We start from the raw sequence: 17,749 nt of genomic DNA, 5'->3' as shown, positions 1-17,749 counted from the left end.
GGGGAAGAAGCGGACCGCGCGCGGGGCTCCGGGGCCTGTGACCAGGAGGACCAGGCGGTTCTTCTCACTCTCCCTGCGGAGAGCTGGAACCTCGGACATCAGCGGGTTTGCAGTGCTTGTCACCAGCTCTCAACTCCTAGCTATCACGCGGAGACTTTGGAAACATCCGAAGGCAGCAGAGCTGTGACACTTTTGACTTGGGGGGAAGGGGGTGGGGTGGGGGCAGCGACGCTAGCTGGGGCGAGAGACTTGGGATAACACGTTCGCCCAAAGAGGAAGGCAGCGATGTGAACTGGACATCCGCCACGGAGGAGTCTCAACCTCTCCGGGGAGTCTCTGGCTGTGTCAGGTAAATCAGAGGGCTGGGGTTGTTGGTTCCTGCGCGTCTGTCCCCACACACCGGAGGTCACTCTGGAAAAGCCACAAGCACACCGCGTGTTTCGGTTCCGCGCCGCACCTTCTCCTCCTCTACTATCCGCTGTCGGGGCGGGGGGGGGGGGGTACGAGGGGTACTCCCTGCAGGACTGAGCTCCACTTTCTGGGACTTTGGGGGAAAGGGATCAAAAGGGGATTGCCTCAGCTAGGGTACTGGCCTGGGATTCAGAAAACCACTGCGCAGCTAGACAGCGGGGCAGGTAGACTGTGCTGTACGCTGGGTACCTGGAGTGTGCGCACCAAGTGGCTGTGAAAAGGGGAGCGCGGGGTACAGGCGCTTGACCCAAGCCCTATGCTTCTTTCACAGTCAGTGGCGTCTCCCTCATATTGCCAAAAGAGAGGCTGCTTGAGTCTCCAAGGAGGTAGCTGTGCCTGGAGCAGAGCATCGGAGCCTGAGGCTTTGGGGAGGTGCAAGCACCTACCGACCGATCGTGGCTCTGGGGTGCGAGGCATCCCCGCACCAGAGCTTGGCGGTGGGAGGAGAATGTGGTGGTGACTCTAGTCTCTGCCACCTGCCGGACATCACCAACTCCCCGGATTTCTTGTCTTCCAGTCCTAGCACTCCCTAGGAAAGCTCTGAATTGCGCGCCGGTGGTTTGAGCTCTGCTTGTCTGGTGGTGATGTTTGGATAGAACCGGGAGGTGAGGGGGCGAGTGGAGGGGGTCAGATAAGGTGAAACGTTCAGATCTGCAAAGAAAATGCCTCCGCAAAGCCTCGACCTGTCTTAGGCAATAAGGCAGACTGAGTTGGCCTCCATGCTGTGGCAGCTGGAATGTGGAGGGCAGCTTCAAGGCAGTGCCACAGTCCTTTCCGAGCTGAACCTAGCTAAGCAGGGAGGAAGTGAAGCACAGGAGAACAGAGGAGTTCGACGCTGAGTAGATTCAGAGTTTACTGTGGAATTGCAATGATTATTATTAAGACCGTTTTTTGTTTTCGTTTGGTTTGGTTTTTTTGTTTGTTTGTTTGTTTTGTTTTGTTTTTAACTGGCGTGGACATCAGAAGGACTGGGGGTTTGACCACTATAATAGCATGGAAATTGAGTCTGCAGCCGCTGTCCCCCACTTAATGTACCCAGACTTCCTCTGGTCTCTGAGCTGTCTACATCGAAGGGAATAAATGCCCCCAGAATTTTGGTGTCAGGGATCTGGCCGAGGACTGAGTCTAGCTGAGAGCAGAACAACAGAAAGTCCTAACTGTAATGCGCAGGCACCCCTGCTTGTAGTTGCTCACTGCATTCCTAGGCACTTGCCTTCCTGTCTCTTACGATGGAGGCAGAGCCTGCGCCGACCCTGCACTTGGCCCAGCTTTCCCCTCTGTTTCTACAGCATGGGTTTGTCGCTTGCCTGCAGTTGCATGACCCCCTCAGTCTTAAGAGTATGCTCCCGAGTAGGGGCAACCTTCCCTTTAGAGGCAGGAAGAAGCCTCAAGGACACATGAGGATGGTTGCTCCCCTCTTGGCTTAGCCCTTGATCACATCCGTTCCAGGGTGCAGTCTTGGCCCTGCTGATGAAGCAGAAAACAAGGCAGGAGTGAGGGAGAAACAGCCTGGCAGTTACTGAGCGCAGGAGATGAGGTCAAACCTCAGAGCTGGCCACATCCTTTCCTGCCAGAGAAGAGAGACAAATGAAGCGAGAATGGGACACGAATGATACACTCAAATCTTAGAGTCTGTGGTGCTTATGGTCACTGACTTTGGTGTGACCTTCCCTGTGCTTCTGATTTGCCAATGCATTTAGCAGCCTTTCCTGATAGGACTGTTCTCATAGCATGGTCTAACTTTGATTTTTGGGGAGAGTGGGATAGGGGGGGCTGTCAAGACAGGGCTTCTAACTTCGAATTTTAAAAAGTACTTTGAGCATACTAAAAAAGGACAGTCTATGAAACACATAATCTTAATGTTCTGTGAAAAGCTTGCTACCTCGCAGGTTAAGGAGGTACAATTTAGCATGTGTGCCATGTGGCAATGTGACATTAAAATGGGAAAGCAAAGTACAATCATAAAAATGACTTAGCATTCTTGACATTCTTGTGCATACCTGTGGAAAAATATCTTTAATTTGGAGAGAGTTGTTGAGGGAATTTAATCAATATTTGTACTACTGAACCACCCCTTTCTACCTTTCTCTTCTGGGAAATTTTATGAGCCAGTTCTCTCCAGAGAGTATTACTGTTGTAAGTGCTGGGGGTTGAGAGGAGAAACTGAGGATTCTTAAGAGAAGTCAGTTAGGGTTTCAAGACTGGATGGGGGATAAGATGCAAAGTCTTTCGAGAGCAGTTAAGAGTTCTGGAGTGATCAGTGGAGCAGCACAGGGCTAAGGAGCCAGTATTGGTTGTCTGTGTTCTCAGATTTCAGGAGACTCTGTCAGATGTTGTGAGGTATCTAAGCAAGGCCCTTTGGCCACCTCTATCAGGAGACTTTAAATGACAGTAGTGTCTGCTCCTGACCTTTGCTCCGGAAGAACTTCTCTCTTTCTTACAGAGGATTTAGCAGTCTGCTTTCAGACCCTGGGGTGTTTCTCAATTTTCCTCCAGTTCTGGAGCTTCTCAGTCTACAGCTGTCGATGGATTTAAATCAATAGCTGGACTTCATCAAGAGAACCACTGAGAATCATTTATTTCTTTCCCTGGTGTCAAAGTTATAGAAAGATTGCCTTGATTGCTCTCTATCCATAAAACAATTCTTACATTTTCCCCCTCATAGTGGTAGGTACTGTTTGCTTAAGCATTTTATTTATTTATTTATTTATTTATTTATTTATTTATGTGTTTGTATAATTTTGGACTTTAAATGTGGTTTGTCTAATACCAGTCTATGGAAGGAGGGAAAATGTAAAGAGATACGGAAGGAAGAGCTGCTGGTTAGGACATAAATCAGTCTGAATATGTCGGGGGGGGGGGGGGTGAGAATAGGTCTTTTCACTCTTAAAAAAGTAGAAGAAGTCCACTTTGGAAGAAAAGGAAGTCTGATTGTTGGCAGCCCAGCCTGAAACTCAGGCAGCTGATGCTGAGAGGAGCCAAAGGGCGGTTCTTCTTAGTTTAGAGACAGCAGGACAGCCTCTGCCAAAGAGGGCTGTAAACACAGGATAAAGATTTCATTGTGAGGTGATGTGACTAGAATATTACAGCTGACTGTTCATTCTGACCTGCAACACTGCGATCAGGGTTGCAAGGCAACAGAAATAAGAGCAATTGGGGACATAAGAAAGTGGCATTTACTATGCTCATTTGCTCTTCTCTTTTCCTGTTGGCGGCACTTCCAAAAAAATCATAGTTAAGGTTTCAAGGGACGAGAAATCTTGGAAGAGCAGAGAGTCAAGATGTGCCCTCCTGCACCTTCTATTTTGACTGGGGACAAGATTTTTCATGTTTTAAAACCAACATATAAAGCTATAGTATCAATGCTTGTACTCAATAACTAGTATTAGCTAGTAAGATATTAGGAGTTACTTCCATTGTTTCAATCAAAATATGTACAAATGTTGCCAGACTCTTGTTCTTCTCCAACACTTTTTTTTCACAGAGATTTGAAGTTCAAGGAGAAAAATTTCTATTCTTGCCATTTATTAATTTTCTTTTCGAAATAAATTGTGCACAGTGACTAAAACTTCACATGCATTGAAGACATCCCCTCCTTTCTATTTCCCCCTGCAATTTAGAGGCAAAAAAATGCATTTTTAATGACCAAGGTGGTTAAAGCAATAGAGTATCTGTAGTTGTTAGAGGCAACATACTGTGACATAGTATTATTTACTAAAATATGGGACTGTTATCAGTTCCTTATGAAAAGACAGATGTTAGGATCACAGATGGCAGGAGACCCATGGTGGTCAAGACATGCAACTGGAGACTTGTGTATTCACCAGATTGTACTTCCACAATACTAATATTGGCATAGAATATGGATCGAAGTTCCTTCTGCTTGAATTTAAAATGGACTATCTTTAAGTGTCAATGTTAAGTATAATTGTTCTGGGAATAAAAAGCACGGTTATAGAAAAAGCATAATGAAATAAGATAAGGTCATGCAATCTCGTGGAGAGAAATACTCAATTTCTCCAAGATCTTGTCTCTCTTTTTAAGGAGGATGACAGTATCTTTACTAACCTTTGCATTTCTTACACACTATGAATCAAAAGGTAGCACAAAGGCAGAACACTTGCTGAATGTTACAAAATGTAAATGGTTCAAAATATGGAACTATCTAGCTCTCAGCAGGAAAAAAATTCAACTTCACAAAATGCACTTTCTACAGCAATTAAAAATAGAAAGTCACATTGCCATGTTAACTTATGGCAACAACCCATTTTAAAGAGAAATTTAGTCTTTTCACATTTAATTGCTATTTGTAGCTTGCTAAATAGTTTTCCAGAATAATCCACCCATCTCTTCTTAACCAAGATGGTCTAGTTGAGAACATTCCTAATTACACATAGACTGATAATTTTAGAACCCTGGGAACACTCTACTTAAAGCATTGCTTAATACAACACAAAATGAAAATGGCCCAACTCCCTTCAAAGACTGTCTAAATGTTTAAGAGATTATACATTAGAGGGCAATTGGTTTGGAAGTACATCAATGCACAGAAAAAGAATATAGAAGCTACAAACCTTGGTTGCTTTTTAAAATAAATTAAGTTTCAATTATTCCACTCATCTTTCCAAAAGATATAAACACTGTTCAGGTAAAGTCCCTCACTAAAGCATTCATGTCAACAGTATACACAGGGGTTGGAAGAAGGCTCAGTTGATAAAGATGCTTGCTACCAAGCCTGATGATCTAAGTTTGATCCTTGGCCCACATGGTTGAAAGTAAGAACCGTCTTCTGAAAGTTATCTCCTGATCTCCATATACACATGCCGGGTCATGTGAGTACACACACAGAGACAAACATATATGAACACCAAATACATGAATAGAATATAATAAAAACATACTTGAAATTCCTGGAATGACGGTTTTTATATTGTTTGTTTGTTTGTTTGTTTGTTTTAAAAATTTTTAGGACAGTTTGACAATCTGAATTTAGAACATATGCAGATGAATACAGTTATCTCCTAAGAAAAAAGAGACATCTATTATAAGAGAGATTACAGTTTTAGTTCCTAGATCTTCCTTCATATATAACTAGAATTTTACTTTTTGACTTGTAGAATATTCTTCTTTTTTATTTTCTGCTTGTGATTTTGTTTTTGAGGCAGTGTTTCTTTGTGTATCCTTGGCTTTTTTAGAACTAGCTCTGTAGACTAGGCTGACCTCAAACTCACAGCGATTCACCTGTTTCTGCATCCCAAGATTGAGACAATGTTTTATCTTATGTACTTGTTCAGGTACTATGAAAATACTCTACCACTGAGATTCAGTCCCAGCTCTCAAAATTTTTAGATCATTTAAAAAGCTAAATAATTTTTAAGAAAATTAGTAGGACATTATAACACATGTAGGAAGAGTAACACCCATACTCAAGAGGAAGAAAATGAACATCCCCATCATCTCCCACAGTTACCTACCTTCCTATTGGCAGAGCTCCAATGATGCTCTAAGTTACCATCCCAGAATTCTCCTGTTCTCCTTGCCCCACCTCTACTTCCTGCCTAGTCACCCCATCTATACTTTCTGCCTGGCTACTGGCCAATCAGCATTCATTTAAAATACAAGTGACAGGGTACAGACCATTGTCCCACAGCAAGTAATGTTTCTTTGAAGTCTAGACTTTTAGTTTTGACCTTTTTCATAAAGTAAGTAAAATTAAATCAATGGCATGTTCAAGTTAGATGTATTTACTATATTTAAAGCGAGATTCCAAAACTGTCATGTTATTTTTTTAAACAGGAAAGATGTGTACACAAATAACTGTAATAACCATTGCTGATATTCTAGTGTGGACATGGAGTAGACGAGAGAGTAGAAAAGCTTCAACTTAAAGATTTTGATATTTTTAATTGTAGCTTGGCTACTGAATGTGCTTATATTCAAATAAGCTGTTTGAAATGTTCAATATTTCTCTGTAATAAAGGAGATGCTATAGTTTGATCGTTTTCTAGTTGTCAAGCACCTACCTTCTAAGCAGTGAGTCCTAATCAGACCATATTCACTAAATTACTACATGTTCTTCTCTGTATCAAGTAATAGAAGGGCAATTAATAAATGATCATCTCCTTCTGTGGCAAGGGCTACATCTGGTGGTCACATAGCTTTTGTGACACATGGCCAGTTTTCAGGCTCAACTACAAAACTGCAGCCCTGCTTGTAACATCTGTGAGCACCAGGGAAACTGCAGGCTTGCCACTCATGTGATGTCATTGTGGCCATGCCCTTTTGAACACCTGTTCTGGCACATGCCTTATGGTAAGATAAGCCGCCTTAGCTATCCATCCTAAGTTTGGAATATAGGTGTATCTGAGGAACTAAAATGTTCTAAGTAAATTGTATCTCATGTTTCTAAGGTCTGGCCTCATTTAAATGTTGGATGAGCAAGGTGGCTTTGGCGTTTTCCAGAGAACAGTATATATTCTAATATGTTGGTATAATTGGGATCCAGCAGTCAGAAGAAGGTCCAGTAGAATTAGCATGGAGATTTAATTCCCCATTGCTTCCAGAGAAGGTTGTTACTGGGCTGTGATCAAAGCACAGAAAGATGTGTGGTACAGCTCACTTACTCTGTGCTAAGGATCTTTGTGCAAACCAAGTTTTGATTTCTACTTCATACCAATAATTTAAAAGATAGTTTATTAAATCCAGCTTGTGTAATTTTTAGATAGACATTTTCAGTATACCCAAGACTAGACATTTTGGATACATTCATTTAAAATCTGTGAATAAAATAATTGATATAGCTCTCTAAAAGAAGAGTGTATTTTATAGCATAGCCATGATAAAGTCAATGTCTAGGAAATGTCTGTCAAGGCCAAATAGAGAGTCAAATTGTATTTACTACAAATGGTAGATTTTCCTGTCATAACATGTTTATAAACCAACAGATATAATTTCATTCAATAATTTTATGATGAATTGGCTAAAGGAATTTCACTTAAAAGACACTTTATCTAGATTTGTAAAGGTTTTTTATTTATTTATTTTTTTCTTTTGATCATGTTTTCTTTTCCCCCAGACCCTCCCACATTCTCTTTATTTCTCTACTCACCCAAATTCATGTCCAAAATTTCTCAAAGTCAAAACAAAAGAGAAAATAAAAATAAACAAACAGAAGGGAAACAAACAAAAAATAGTAAGACAAAACAAATCTAAAAACAGTCCACAAGAATACTATGGCATGTATTTGTGTTGCCCAGCTATTCCTGGGCATGGAGCTTTCCCTGGGATGTGCTGACATATCTTGTGACACTTTGCTGGAAAAAAAAAAAACTGATTTTCCTTTCCCCAGCAGGTATAAATGGCAGGTAGATTCTTGGTTAAGACTGGGTCTTTGCCTCCACTTCCGCTTGGCAGTGCTGGGATTTTGTCTGGCTCCAACATTTGCAGGCCCTGTGCATACTCCCACGGTCTCTGTGAGCTCATGTGTGTACCAGTCCTACAGCATCTGGAAGACACCATTTCCTTGGAGTCATCCATCCCGTCTAGCTCATACATCTTCCTACCTCTTCTTTAGCTTGATCCCTGAGTCTCGAAGGTGAAGGCATCTGTTTATAACTGAGTGTTTCAAAGTCTCTCAGTCTCTGTACATTGTCCAGTTGTGAGTATTTGTGTTAATTATCATCTACCACAAGAAGAAACCTGATGAAGTATGAGCGATGCACTTATCTATGGATAGAACATTATGTTTATTTTATTGCTATGTCCCTTCGGGAGAATAATAGTGGTTGGTTTGCTCCTAGGCTTGGAACTATGTAGTCTTAGGTTCTTGTCTACTTTAACAGTGTCAGGTATTGTTCCATCTCATGAGTGAGCCTTAAATCCAGTTTTACAAAATGGTTGATTACTTCCATAATGCTTGTGCCACTATTGCACTATTGTATATGTCACAGGCAGGTGTCAGTTGTAGGTCACAGAGTGTGTAGCTGGGAGATATTGATATTGTTGGGTAACTTCCAATACCATGAATTCTAGAAAGGAGGGATGAAGGTTCAAGGTGGTCACCAGCTACACTTTTTCATGTTCAATTACAATCAGTGGCAAAATATTGTTTTTGAAATTTGGAAGGTTCCTATCAGTCTACTAATATTATCAAAACAAAAAACACTCTTTGTATCTAAGGAAATCTTAGACCTGTTTAAGACCTATGGAAAGATCAAGTGAAACCATTGGATGCTACAGAAAATTCTTTGCCTATTCCATATTCAAGCTTCTACATTTTCTTATATTTTTGCCTGTCTAGATATTGTATCAGAGCACTGTAGATTGGGTGACTAATAGACAGCAGGGATTTAGTTCTCACGGATGTTGGAAACTGGAAGTCTGAAATCAGGATACTTGGAATATCATGTTCTTCTGAGAGTGCAAACTGCCATCTTCTTCTGGTATTCCCACATTACAGAAACAAACTCTTTTCAGGTGCTCTTATATAAGAGAACTAACCCCACTCAGAAGAGTCCCACATTTATGATACAATTACCTCCCAAGACTTCTCTTCTTCATACCATCATATGGTGGTTTGGGATTTCAGCTTGGGAATCCTAAGGTTCAGAAACATTTGGCCTATTAACTTATCCCAGCAGATTCAAGCTTTCTGCTTTGTAAACCCTTGAGTTGCTATAGCAGACGTTTTATTTGGAGTACAAATTTGCACAGTCAACAGCATTACATAAGAACAAGTATTCCAGTTGAAAGTCTGAATCATGTAGCCTTCAGGGGGCACTGAAGAAGAATGCACTGAATAAGAATTCACATCTTTGAGCATACTTTCTACAAATTGGCAAGAACTCCCAAGAATATTCATCTTGCAAATAAAGATTAAGTAACATTATAATCATGAAATTCTATGTAAAGCAAATGACATCTGGTGACCAAGTACATCTCTGTTGATATTCTAGCTTGAAGCATTTTAGTTGCCTTACCTTTATCTTAGCCTACTTGCTCAGCTACAGACTATTGTAATATTTACTTCAGTCTAAAAATGTGAGTCATATTCATATTTGGAAATAAAAACCTTGAGTGATCATAAAAAAATTGTTCTATTTGGCAGTTCTGCATCTCATCTTGGTGGAATATATCAACAAGTTTGGCACAGAGAACATCATGACATTTCTGGAGTTATCTGACATTGGGTGGTCAAATTCCACATGAATGATTCTCTATCTAGCTATCTGTAATCTATCTATCTATCTATCTATCTATCTATCTATCTATCTCTCTATCATCTACCTACCTACCCATTATCTACCTGTGTGTGTGTGTGGTTTTTTAAGAAGGGTTTCTCTGTGGAACGTCTTGGTTGTCCTAGAATTTACTCTGTAGATCAAATTGGCATCAAATTCACTGAGATCTACCTGCCTCTGCCTCCCAAGGGCTGGGATTAAAAACATATACCACCATTAGTTGTTTCTTTAAACACACACACATACACACATACACAAATAAATAACATGAGAGAGTTATACACTTCTTGGGTACTTTTAAATATTTACTCATGTCAATTAAATGTATACTAACAAGCAAGAAAGAAAATACAGTAACCAAAATCATTATGTAATTATCCCATTACCTCTGGCCCAGATGCTCTGTTTAGAATTTCCCATAAATTCCACATTGTCTTTTCTGTCCACGTTACTGTTAGTATCATACTACACATGCGGAAACAAAGACTCAAGCATCAATGTAGGCAGGTTTCCAACTTAAGACTCAAGGTCCAACATAATCTAATAACTCAATCACATTGCCTCCTTCTAATAAGAATTCTCAGAACCCCATCACTACTGATATTGTACCCCACTGATTTGCCTGGGAGAGTACCCTCTACATTGGAGAACATATAACAACATACCTGCCTACATGCTAATACTACCACTTGGGACAATCAAAACTGTCTCCAGTCCTGTGTCCTGAGTTTGTGAATGGCGTCACTGAGAGCCTGAGTGGCCGCGTGGAATTTAGGGGTTTGGTGTGACACCTATGAGACAATGGCCAAGAACAAATTAAAAGGACAGAAGTCCAGGAATGTATTTCATATAGTCAGCCAAAAAACCTTCAAGGCTAAAAACAAGGCAAAACCAGTTACTACTAATCTTAAGAAGATAAACATTATGAATGATGAAAAAGTCAACAGAATGAACAGAGCTTTTGTAAACATACAGAAAGAACTTGCAAGCTTTTTTAAAAGCCTTTCTCTGAAATTTGTGCAGAAGGAGCTGAAGCACCATGAAAATGAATCAGCTAATGTTGATGAAGCAACCAGATTAATGGCTCAATTGGAACCCAGTGACACTCACCCAAAGATCAATAAATTGGAATCCAGTGACACTCCCCCAAAGATCAATAAATTGGAACCCAGTGACACTCCCCCAAAGATCAATAAATTGGAACCCAGTGACACTCCCCCAAAGATCAATAAATTGGAACCCAGTGACACTCCCCCAAAGATCAATAAATTGGAACCCAGTGACACTCCCCCAAAGATCAATAAATTGGAACCCAGTGACACTCCCCCAAAGATCAATAAATTGAATGCTTTATACAAAAAAAAAAAAAAAGCTGTCTCCAACCTTGGCCAAATGTCCCAAAGGATCAGACTAGTACCGGCTGAGAACTACTCCATGCTTGCATATTAAAGAATATATTTCAAGTTGAAGTTTTTAAATACTAAATAATTTTGTACATATTATATATTTGTAAAAAAATTAGATAAGCTGTTGGGGGACAATAATGAAGTAAGTCAATGTGTCTTTATCAAAACCAAGCCTTTCCCACTAAGTTCAATTTGGGGGGGTGGGGGGCAAGTTGACTGGGAGATTGCTAGGACTGCTTCAGTCTAAAAACAATGACTAGAACAGTTGAAAAAAAATGAATCACAGTTTCCTCCAAACCAATTAGTAGATGATCTATTAGAATGTTCTAGAAGAACAACTTTGCATTTCCTTAGGGTGATATCTGCCTCAATGCTGCTGAACACTTTTTTTTCCCCCCAGGATCTATGATGCTAGGTGAACATTCTACTTCTGATTTCCAGCCCTGTGTCTTGGGCTTTTTGAACCAGAGTCTCAGCATTTCAACTTCAGGTAGCCTTAAAATTCACAATCCTCCTGTCTCTGCTTTGCAAATCCTGAGAGTATATTCATGGTATACCACATTTATCAAAAAATTATTTATTTTTGGATATAATACTGAAAAGCAAACCAAGGACCCTGTGTGTTATATCACCTCCTTTCCAAACAGCCCCAAGCCTGGATGGAATCCAGGGTCTCAAGCATTCTAGGTAAGTGCCACACCACTGAACTATACTTCCAGTCCATAGCAATAAATAGCTCTTCAAGGAATCAATGAAATCTTGTTGGCCATGTATCAGGGTGTGGCTCCTCTATTGAAGGCATATTACATTTTGCTTTATCTAGTATTATGTTTGCACATATTATTGTATGTCAATCATAGTTATAAATTCCGTGGAATTTGTAATTCCCTGAAGGAAAATATACTAGATGAAGACATAGGATCCAAGAGGCATGTGTCAGCCTTAACAACCACCTGACGGGGAGGAAATCAAACTGCATGGAAGCTAAGGGTACATGAGGCTCACTCAGCTGGAGAGCTAATATTCATGCTTAAGCCACTAGACACCTGCTTTTTCCGCATTTTCTTTCTTTCTTTCTTTCTTTCTTTCTTTCTTTCTTTATTTTTATTGAGAAAAGGAGAAAAAAAACAAATTTCCTCCTCCTCCCAGCCTCCCATTTCCCTCCCCCTCCTCCCACCCTTCTCCCCCTCCTCTCACCCTTCTCCCCCTCCCCCCACTCCTATCCCCCTCCCTCTCCAGCCCAAAGAGCAGTCAGGGTTCCCTGCCCTGTGGTATGTCCTAGGTCCTCCCCCCTCCATCCATTTCTAGGAAGGTGAACATCCAAACTGGCTAGGCTCCCACAAAGCCAGCACATTACGTAGGTTCAAAACCCCGTGCCATTGTCCTTGGGTTCTCATCAGCCATCATTGTTGGCCATGCTCAGAGAGTCCAGTTTTATCCCATGCTTTTTCAGGAACCCTCATCCATTGCTGGTGGGAATGCAATCTTGTTCAACCACTTTGGAAATCGGTGTTTCGGTTTCTCAGGAAATTCGGAATCAACTTACCCCTGGACCCAGCAATACCACTCCTGGGAATATACCCAAGAGATGCCCTATCAAATGATAAAAGCATTTGTTCAACTATGTTCATAGCAGTATTATTTGTAATAGCCAGAACCTGGAAACAACCTAGATGCCCTTCAATGGAAGGATGGATGAAGAAAGTATGGAATATATACATATTAGAGTACTACTCAGCGGTAAAAAACAATGACTTCGCAAATTTTGCATGCAAATGGATGGAAATAGAAAACACTATCCTGAGTGAGGTAACCCAGACCCAAAAAGATGAATATGGGATGTACTCACTCATAATTGGTTACTATTCCGCATTTTCAAACATGAGCAACCCTGCTCTGATTTTGATCAAGGTGCACTTGATACGATCTCTTCCACCCTTCACTTTCTCCTTAAGTCATAGTTATGGAAACAGGCACTGGAAAGAGCCTACCACATATTTTCACATGAGAAATGATTGAAGGTCTTCAAATAGAAAACCTGACATACACCAGACTAAAAGGAACCAAAATAGGCACCTTCAAGTATAGGAGATATCTTCATTTAAAAAAGAAAATCAATTTATTCTGCATTACCTTGCAGGCCTGATCAGGGTCAGTGAACAGAAAACGCGTGGTAGCATATTTTATCTCAGCACAGTGATGAACTTGCTAATGATAAATGGTTCTGCAGTAATGAGTGGAGAGGTGGCAGCAGCAAGGGCCCCTAAGAATACAAACGTCAGGAAGTGGGATGGGTCAGAAATTTCCAAGGCAATTTCTAGCACTCGGTGTGTCTGAAGAAGTTTTACCTTAGAAGAGGCTATTAGTGTCCTTGCAATCTACTTTAATAATTTTATTAAGAAAAACAAGATATATTATTTTCCCCAGCCTACACATTCAGTTATTGGGGTAAGTGTAGTAGAATAGATGGGAAAAAGAGTCTTACCATGTGCCACATAGAATAAGAATCTCTGCAGTGCCAACAACTGCAAAGGAATTCATGAGCAAGATCTCATGTATTCTTGAGAACTCCATGAAAGTTTGGTGAGATAGCTCGGTGGGTAAAGCTCTGAGAGGCATGGCCTTGCTTTAGGCCTCACAGAAAGTCAGAGGTATCTGTGAGTATCTGCAGTCCCAGACAGAACAGTGGTGGGCAGATTTGATGCAGAGACTGGGAAGTCCTCACAGATTTTTAGATCAGAGTGCCTGACATAGTTGGTGGAAAGACACAGAAGACCCATTTTCAAACAAGGGAGAGAGCATCAGGTTGTTGCCTGCCCCCACCTATGTGCCATGGCATATATGCATCTGCACCTGTACAAACATGAATGTAAGTCATGACACACATATGATCAAACAGAACACTGTGAACTAGAAGCAAGTCCCATCCCATCTTGGACCTAAGGGAAGTGAGTCACAGGGGATGTCAGTGGCTCTCCCAGGAGCTCACAGCCAGTGACTCTAGCCTTCCTACTTGAACCTGATTCTGCCCCAAACTACAAAGTCTCTTGTCAGCTACTACAGTTTCCCACCTCATCTGTTCATCAGGGATGCACAATTTTATTTGAAATTTTGGCAATTTCCAGAGTTTGAGACATATGGCTACTTATGCAAATACTCAAAACATCTTCCAAAGCCTAAAATACATCATTTCAAAAATTATTTGCTATTTTCTATTACAAATGATGTTGCTCCATTCAAACAGTTCAAACTGTCTGAAATTGATGTTAAGTAAATGAGCAAAACAAGATTTTTAGTGCTTATTGAAATGTCTGTAAAGGAAAGACTGACAACTGCATTTTGATGCAATTCTGGAATTCAGGGAACAGGAGCTCAGGCCTCCAGGCTGAAAGGCACATGAAACCCATTCCACAGCTCTCATCCTACAACCCCAGGAAAACCTGGCAGTAAACTCTCTGTTGTTGCTTACTATTTCGTTATACATTGTTCTCTCTTCTGATTGTGACTGCCATATTGAGTTATCTTCTGTTTTATGATTATCTTACTATGTGTTTCAAAAACCAGACTGATTTTAAAAATCATTTTCTCACAGTTTGGGGAGATGGTGCAGTCGGTAAAATGCTCACTGTGTGACGACGAAGACCTAAATTCAATCTGCCTGAACCTATTTTAAAAAGCCAAAGAAATGGTTCTTGCCTGTAATCCCAGCACTTTGACTTTGACACAACCACTCTAGCCAGTCAGTGGACTCCAGGTTCATGGAGTAACCCTATCTCCAAAAATGTGATGAAGAACAATTGTGGAAGACACCAACGTGGAGTCCACCTGAACACACACCCACACCTACACACAGAACATGTATATACAAATACAGAAACCCATACTCTGTTTTCTGGCTTTATTATTTCAGTTCCAAAAAAATTAAAATAAAATATCTGGGTGTCTCCCAAACAGTAAGGAGGCAAATCTAAGTTCAAAGCCAGCTTGGTCTACAGAGCTAGTTCCAGGACAACCAGGGCTACACAAAGAAACCCTGTCTCAAATAAATAAGTAAATAAAAATAAATAAATAAATAAAAATCCGCCAATGTAAACGCTTTTAGTCATTCTCCCTGCATGCCTAAGATCCAGCCACCTTGGAGCTAGGGTGGAGGTAAAGATAGTTTCTACTCTGTAGTTGGAACTTAGTGACATCTTCAGCACCACAGCTTCCTGAACATTATTCCAGGGGTAATCAGATTGGCATTTGCCTTCTTAAAGCTACTGCTCCTCTGGTGCCTACAGGCATCTGAATGTTTATGGGAGTTTGTAATTCTATGTTTCTCATTCTTACAAAGCATCTAGGCACTTGCAATAAGGCCCTGGATTTATCATACAACTTAAAACCGAATCCTATTTAGCTCTTTGTGGAATTGTTTTGCTAAAAGTCATAAGGCTTCGCTGTTTGGGAAGCTGCAGGGATGCCCATTTTTATATCTTCCAATGACCAGGGCCATCTGCAGTTAATGGGATGGCTTGGTGCTGGATGCTCAGAGCCTGCAGTAGCCCATCCCGACATGCCAGAAATCACTGCCTCGGTGTGTCTCTTACCTTTGCACTTGCTCATCAGGGTACCATTTCACCAAGTCAAGTGTGTCTTAAAGAACATTTCCTGAGCTTTGTGAAAAGGAATGGAGATTAGAAAGCTTATGTTTTATGCACAAATCTTCCCCTAGGTTTTTAGGTTATTTCATACCAGGAAACCTTTATAAAAAGATTGTTCTCAATGTGCTTCATGATAGTGGGTATTATCAATCAGAACTCAGACATCTCCATAATGGAAGCACAGGAAAGATCTCTTCAGCTATAAAGTTTGTGGAATGTGGCATATGAGCCTAGAAAGGCAAGCCTTGAGTCCTACACTAACTCTCTGAATGGAGGGCTTGATTGCCTGTTTGGGGGATTTGGGCAGTATAAAATAGGATTAGCCTGAGAAGGAAACAAAGATGTTTCCCTCTCTAGATTCACTAAGCCTAAGACCAAAGAAGTCCCACCAGTGCGAAAAAATGTTCAGATGTTCACTATTGCTCAACTCATGTTCTGACTGTTCCATACTGTTTTGCTTTGGTGCAAGTTATAGCCATTACTATAGCCATCTCTGAACTCATTCCGAATTCTGCAACACAAAGAGGATCTTAAACAACGCCACGCCAAGAATACCACTGAATACCCTAGATATACAAATACCTTTGGCTAAGCTTTTTGAATAACTAGAGCAAAACCAAAAGATACAGAGAAAAGAGAAAGAAGGACTGCTGTGCCGTAGCCTCTCTGTGTGAAGAGAAAGGAAGCGGACCGTTGCTGCAGGTTGTTTTTATTATAATAGGCACCCTTTAAAGTAGGGGTCTTTACCTTATTTTCTGCAGCCTCTCCTCACCATAGAGAACCCCAAAGGGAACTCTGAAATATCTCTCAAATGCAGTGCTGGGTAAAAGGAGTATTTAAGCCAAATTGAAGGCATCAGAAATAAGTAACTATACTGAAAAGTCACAGCCATGTTCAACAATAAACAATTTATGGAAAGAACTCAGAAAAAAATATTGTTGTTTAAAAAAATTGAAAAGCATAGTTCTTGACAAGTGGTCTTTATTTATGAGTGTAAGTAGAGTTTTTTTATGGAACATGAAAATATTAAAATACAATGTAAATTTTACTCCTACATTTCTCTTTGATATCTGGCAAAAGGGGATATCTAGGTAGATCTGAGGTTAATTACATAGTTTAATTCAGTAATCATTATCTTCATTAATTGAGAGAACAGAATAGGTCAGAAAGATTATTTGAAATTATAAAAGATTCAAAAAAATTTATAGTTGATTAAGGAAGTGTTTTGGTGAATTGAATATAAGCCATCATAGGTTCCAGCAACTTAATTTTTCCTAGAGATAAATAAGTCTTATAATTCAGCTCCAGGTAGCCAAGTTTGAAGATTGTTTTTTGCAAAAGAAAATAAATTATTCATTCTTTAAGAAGTTTATATATGTACACAACATGTTTTGATCATAGTCACACCTCATTCCCCACTTCCTATTCCTCCTGTACAGCTCCCCCCACCAACAACTTTATGTTTCTTATTTTCCTTATTTACTTTCAATACACTAAGAATAGTGCTGCCCACATACATGTGAGTGTAGGGTTGTCTACTGGAGCATTGGCAGCTTCCAGGGGACAGACAGCTGGAGGAAACTGACTTTCTTCCCCTTCTCAGGCCTGGGTGCAAATACTTCCTTCTCTAGGGGTAGGGTCTTATAAACACCTCACCCAGCCAGGCAGGAAAGCTGGCAGGCTTGATGCTATGCAAGCATCCACAGCTGCTGGGTGTTTGTGAGGGCTCTGGCCCTGTCGTGCCCAGAAGACAGCATTTTGCAGCAGGTTATAACAGCCCTCCTATGTTATGGCTTTTCCAGCCTCTCTCTTCCTTCCTCTGCTTTCTGCCTGAGGCTTGGGGAGAGGGGATATGATAAAGAACTCACATTTCAGTTATTCTCAGAACTTTGATCAATCATGGGTCTCTGTATTAAAATCTGTAACCAATGGGGGTAGGGGAAGGAAGCTTCTTTGAGACGGTGGATTGATTCATATGAAAATGGTCTTC

At 40.7% G+C, this 17,749-nt stretch overlaps 1 protein-coding gene across 1 annotated transcript in view; it reads left to right on the top strand.

The window, feature by feature from the left end:
- The first annotated feature begins 230 nt into the window (after positions 1-230).
- Cdh20 (cadherin 20) overlaps positions 231-17,749 on the top strand; it is a 250,098-nt gene continuing 232,579 nt past the window's right edge. Inside the window, exon 1 of the mRNA XM_041648982.1 lies at positions 231-349. The gene's annotated coding sequence lies outside the window, so the exon portion shown is untranslated. The remainder of the gene's footprint in view (positions 350-17,749) is intronic.

Source organism: Microtus oregoni, unplaced genomic scaffold (assembly GCF_018167655.1).
Source record: "Microtus oregoni isolate MIOR12 unplaced genomic scaffold, Mior012 000003F_ref0000135, whole genome shotgun sequence".
NCBI lineage: Eukaryota > Metazoa > Chordata > Mammalia > Rodentia > Cricetidae > Microtus > Microtus oregoni.
This window is presented reverse-complemented; position numbering and strand designations above follow the sequence as displayed.